This window comes from Protomyctophum bolini (assembly GCF_963924005.1).
Source record: "Protomyctophum bolini genome assembly, chromosome: 14".
Classification (NCBI taxonomy): Eukaryota; Metazoa; Chordata; class Actinopteri; order Myctophiformes; family Myctophidae; genus Protomyctophum; species Protomyctophum bolini.
Genome location: NC_137875.1, coordinates 25607599 through 25614298, shown reverse-complemented (window position 1 = coordinate 25614298; position 6700 = coordinate 25607599).

The window sequence follows — 6700 nt, the reverse complement described above, 5'->3', positions numbered from 1 at the left end:
CCTCCCGCTACTGTTCAGCCAATGAGGAGAATGGTTCCTCCTCCCGCTATACCCGTTTCAGTTATACTTATTGCTTTGTTAATTGTTATTATTCATTCAAGATAAACGGCTCAAGACATTGTTCGCCTTCAGGTCCCTCACACACACCAGAGGCTTCCCCTTTCATTCTCTGTTGTACATAGAATACAATGTGATACGCAGTGCACAAAGTTATAGGTAACACAACAGCTACTGGGGGGGGGGAATAAAAAATACTGCTACCAAGATATGCACAAGCATGATGCATTTGATGACGCTCTTGCATCTGTTTAATTCTCTCTTTTCTCTTTGCACTCTATCATTAATAACTATGCTGCTACATTGTCTGAAAAGCCAAACCACCAACATTGAACATTGAACATTGAACTAATTGATAGTTCAATTAGGTATATTCTATTTTTTGTTTTAATTCATTGTACAGTGACTATTGTAACACTGTTTTAATACTGAATCTATTTAACAATTATTACACAATTTCACATAATTTAAAACAGTATCATGTCTGAATCATTTGAAATCTGGGTGCATGGCCTACATGTTTGGGGATCTGTAGTGTAGTACTGTGTATGTCAGATGAAAAGGTTTTTAAAAACATAATAAACTACATTATAACATGGCTATACAGTCACTAATTGTCATGTACTTGCTAGTAGGCCTATGTTGTTCATCCATGTGTCCAGTGTGCTGTTGACAATGTTCTCTTAGTTAGCACTTGTGGGCTGGCCCAGGTTCTGTATGATTCTATTGCACTGTTACACTAGCTGTAGTGTAGCCCACATGTCTATGGCTATGGATGAATAACACACACAGTAGCCATTCACTTCTGGGGCCATGCCAGCAAATCACTATGGCCCCCATGAAGTATCTATGAAAAAGTAATCTTTTATTGCTTTCATATTTGTCATCCCAGACCCCATAGGCCAGTGGTTCCCAAACTTTTTATTGACACAAAAGAGAAATTGAAAAATGAAAAATGTGGCCCGGGACCCAAAGTGAAAATAGCAGATCTACAATATTGTAGATTGTCTATTTTCACTACTTCTTAAACATTTGTTTTCTATATTTTATGGCATTTTTGGGGAAATGTTTTTTTTTTAATGTTTTGAAATACTGATTAAAAACAAAATGTAGGAAACAAAAACTTCATCACCTTTTAGTTCATTTGGACTCAACTTACCAATCAATCATTCTCTTTAGATTTAAAATGCATTTATTTGTATAATTGATGTAGATAACCCTCCTCAATGATATTGCAGGTTATACTGGCCATTACACAGTAAAAGTCAGTGTTCTTTATATTCGGACAGTATACAAATGTATACTCTCAGATTTAAATATACACAGTATTTTACTGTGTATTTTGCCTTTGGAATTAGATGTTATCAGGTGGTGAACTGGATAAGAGTGTGGTTCTGGGGAGTGGCGTGGGGGACCACTGGACCACCGCTGGCCACAAACACAATACCAATTCATTTTGTATCCAACATCACACGTCCAGTAAATTAATTTGAACAGCAGCAGCAGTCTATGTAATCTCGACATCACAGGTGGTGGTGCTTTGTCCCGGCTCAGGATTGGGCCTTAAATGCTGCACCAATGTGCTGCTTATCCTTCAACCTAACACCAATCAATAACAGTTTGTGTTTTTTAATCCGTAGCTCCCTCAAGCTTCCCAGCTTGGTCTCCATTTTGCCGTACAACATGGTCAATATGTTGCCTGGCTAACAAACAAAACCTGTAACTAATGGAAGCACTCAGACTGGCAGTGAATGTGCCCCCCACACACACGCACGCACGCACACACACACACACACACACACATGCACACATGCACACAAGCGATATAGTCCTCCACTTATCACTGCCAATCAGTTTAGTTTTATTCAGATGAAAGAAGAGGCAGAAAATAGCCCTATCCCTTTCATTCTACTTTCTCTTTGCCGCTCCTGGAAGGGTGCACCTGCAGCGAGCCTATTGATCTACGATCACTCTCAGGGCCCAATTTAACACTCAAGGACTCTCTTTTAAAAACACCAACATTATGGTTTGAACGTCAGGAAGCGGAAAGCTAGAATAGGGCAAACTAGGACTGTTTTGGTGTGAAGACAGACTCCAAGCAATGTGTGGTATTTTTCAAAGGGAAACGCAAGTGGAACAAGGACGATGATAAACGCAGGCTAATTGTTGCACTGGAAGACCTGTAGTGTAGCTCTGAATACCCACTAATCACCGAGGTCATATTTAATTGGGTTAGGAGGCATGTTAATTAATTGCTTAAGCCTCTTCCTACATTCTTGATGCATTTTGATGTGATCATGTTCAATGCATTGTGCTCGGTTTTCTGTTTGGTGGGGCCTTTGTCGATTAAGGCACAAGTGGTTGCAGGCTCTGATTTTATATACTGTACATTACAATGTACATCTAGGCCAGGGGTGCCCAAACTCTTCTATATGCCAAGGACCCACAAATAACCAAAGCCTCTGGATGTGCCATAAGCGCAGTACACAGCGGCTGCTATGCTCACGCACCTTATATATTATCTGTAAATATGTTTTTTTGAGGGAAAAGCTAAGAGACCCTTTAGTTGTACAGTTGTAGCAAGGCTTGTAAATAAGCTAAGAGACCTTTTGGTTGTACCGTTTGTGGCAAAAGCTTGTACATATCTAAGACCCACACAGAAGAGTACTTTTTGTGGTAAAAGTGCTCAAAGTTTATTTTTCCTGCCTTGATCTCCTAACCCCCCTTTACTGTATATACGTGCGTGCGTGTACATAATTATATTATACTTTATATATATATATATATATATATATATATATATATATAGAGAGAGAGAGAGAGAGAGAGAGAGAGAGAGAGAGAGAGAGAGAGAGAGAGAGAGAGAGAGAGAGAGAGAGAGAGAGAGAGAGAGTTAGAGAGAGAAGTAATTAGCCGATCTACAAGCTCACAACGTGTCGATTACGGTTTGTGGTAGAAGAATAGTGTGGAAATTCAAATCGATCCAGAAGTCAACTGCATTAAGATGTGTGAGACCATAATCACTAGCTACAGTCCAAGGTTTAGCTCTCTCCATCTGTCTCCCACTCTCTCTCTTCTCCTGCTTTCTCTCTCCATCACTCTCACTTTATCTCGCCTATTCCTCTCTTCTCCTCATGCCCTCTGCCTCTTTCTCCCTCTATTTCCTGCCTCTATCTTCTTTCTCTCCTTTCCAGCTCTCTTTCTCTCCCTCTACACCCTCTTTCTGTCTCTCTGTCTCTCTTCACCTGTCGTTTCCCTCTCTTGCCCTCTGTCCAGCCTCTATCTCCACTGCCTCCCACCCAGGGTAATTGCTCTGTGAGCAGGGCGGAGCCTTGTGAGGGCCACCTCTCGCAGGCTCTCATAGTCTGGGCACGGTGACACCAATCTTGGCGGGGGCGCGACCCCATTTTGTGTAACTGGCCCTCGTGATGGAGATGGCATAATTGTCCTAATTAGGGGTGGGGGGTTGGGTGGGCACGTGGCTGTGACCCACCCCGGCCTGAGTCCATATGGTGGGAGGCTGATAATGAGCCAGTTAATGTGCTGTGTCCATCAGTAAGGGATACTCAATATGGATACCATGCCAGAGGTGGAAAGAGTTTTCCCCGCACTTTCACTTATTCTCTCTCTCTCTCTCTCTCTCTCTCTCTCTCTCTATCACTCTCTCTCTCTCTCTCTCTCTCTCTCATTTTCATCCTTTCTCTCATTTTCCCCTATCATTTTAGTTTCTCTCACACACATTGAGTCCAGCCTCCATCCAGAAATGTCTTTTTATTAAAAGTCACTCACCTTCCCTCTCTCAACAACAAAGATATATATTCACATTCACAACCCACTTCCACATAAACATCCTGTCATTGAGTGCTTAGATTTTTATATAGATGCTCTTATATTTTGTGTGTGTCCCCCCCCCCCCCCCCACCCATATCAGAAACATCATATTCAAACAGCTTCATTTTATGAATCACGTGTTCCCTGCCTTGTCCCTCGGCTGCCATGGTGCAGCTGTGTCACAGCTCTGTGTTGTGGTGTTGTACCATTTATGAATATGAGATGTATTGCAGTTCAAATGAAAGTAATATAAATCTAATGGCCAATAATGAGATGCTGTTTTGCCATTATTGGACGTGGGCTGGGTGTCTGTGTGTAATATGCGTGTGTGTGTGTGTGTGTGTGTGTGTGTGTGTGTGTGTGTGTGTGTGTGTGTGTGTGTGTGTGTGTGTGTGTGTGTGTGTGCTCGTGCGTGCGTGCGTGCGTGCGTGCGTGCGTGCGTGCGTGCGTGCGTGCGTGCGTGCGTGTGTGCGTGTCCCTCTACGCTGTATGATTTGATGCTAATAAACCCATACTTTCTGCTCCAGGGAGCAAGCACTGACCAGGATTCAGATTAGGTCTTAATGGCTTTCAGGCCTCGGGCTAAATTGAAATGTAAAACCCCAAACCAAACATCATTTAGTCCTTACGTTTCTTGATGTGTCCCAGCAAGTGGAAATTGGAGACATGTAGCTGTTTAACTGTAATTTGCTTTTGTTTTATGCTGCTGTTGCGTCGAAGAGGCTGTACTACAGTACATAAACGCTTTCCATGTATGAGTTTGTGTTGTTAAACTGTAATTTTGATCTTTTTTTATTAATTGGTGTTCACTTAGGTTTATTATTTTCTTTCACCTCTATACTGTGACTTAATTGTCTTTTTCTGTTTATTTATTTTTTGTTTGGAAATAGATGCAAAGTTCCAGAGAATGCGAATTGATCCCAGGAAGGCGATGTGGTTCCCGATCCCACACATCTGGAAATGTTATGTTGATTCCTGAAAGTGAAACATTTTGACAAAAAAAAGTTACAACTAGATACATTAAGACTGGGCATTTTAGTTTTATATTTATTGTTTACTATGAAAACTTGCATTCTTCAGTCAGTCAGTGCGTCGTGTCACGCCTCCATATGGTCACGCCTATAGTCTGACATCATGCCTTGTGACACGTCACGTTTCTGACCGATTCCGATATTATACAGAGGACCACAATGAAAACAAGCCTATAGGTCCTATAGGGGCTTGACCCAAAGTCTGTTAAAAAGTATTCAATCAATAAATAAATAGCATACCGGTATACTCTTTTCCAAGTGTCTGTTTTCATAACTGAATGACTACTGAATGAGAGGAGTACACAAATTAAATGTAGAATATTAAATAATCTGTATTATTTTGAGACCGTTCCGATACCGATATGGCATTTTATTCTATTCCAATTATGCTACCGATTAATCTATATATATATATATATATATATATATATATATATATATATATATATATATATATATATATATATATACTTCTGTTCAACGTGTCAACATCCTAACCAACCAATGACAATAACATCTTTGGACAACTGTCAATACAATAATAAGCTTTTCCCTCAAACCCTTTTCCAATCATCTATGGAAGCAATTTTCTTTTCAGCACAAAATAATTCCATCACATTCGGGCAAATCAATTGTCTTATTAGAAATGTATAGAACATGCAGCCATAACATTGTGTAATTGTTTCCTCTGCACGCTGTCCTTTGTGGAGCATCGTGAAAACACATTCCCGGCTTGACGTATTCACTCCTTTGACCTTGGCCGAGTCGACGCCATGACGTCCACCACGCTCGTTGGGATAGAGTGAAAGAAAGAGTCAGTGACGAAATAAAGCGAGATGGAGAGGTTGGATGGGGAGTGAGAAAGCAGGGTCATGGCAACAGTTTGCTGTGGTCCCAAGCAGCCAGTGTGTTCACCTTGAATCTTCCTTATTGTGGATGAAGTTTCAAGATGATGTCTTTGTTTGGGGTGTTCAAGGCCAAATTATCAACATTATTTCTAAAGCGTTACTGCATAGAAATGATTCCATTCAATAAAGGTCTTTGGTGGGAAAAGTAATTTGTCCAAAGAAGTGGTTTGTGCTGTGATTTTATGGTATGACCTTTTCACAAGTTCCAAAGTTGTGTGTTCTTTACTGTACAATACAGTAGGCCTACTTTGTTTATAACTCCAACAGAAGGTTAAATAAATTTGTATGAGATGCTGAATTGAACTGTGACCATATAGTTTATGGACCAGGGCCATACCTTATTTCATACAAACAAGTCAAGTACTGTATGATAGTCTACACTTTTGGGTCCATATGGTTCAATTTGTAGTGTACACTGCGTGTGCACGGCATTCATTCCTGTGATTCAGTAGGTAACTTTATTATATGTGTCTCAAACACTAACTATTGGAAAAATAAAAAAACTGCTGCAACTGCCTCTGATCCCATGGCAAAAATGCTAAACGGCTTAAATGTTGGAAAAGTAAAATAATCACCTTCAACCATTTTCAGATTGACATACCAACCCAATGAGGAGAAAAATGAATGGCCATGATGTAACTGTATAAAAGTCCCTGTCAATACTGTTTCACGCTTATAGAGCTACTGAAGGTCCAACATGATTATGAGATATGTAGCCCAGCCATGGGTCTGCTCATTGCTATGTATTTAAATCACAGTCCTTTATAACTTCACACCATTGATCCAGCTCTCTCTCTGCTGCCATTCTCTCTGGTGTTGCGTGGCCTTGAGCCCATGGGTACAGCATGCCTTTTAATGACCTGAGGCAGATTC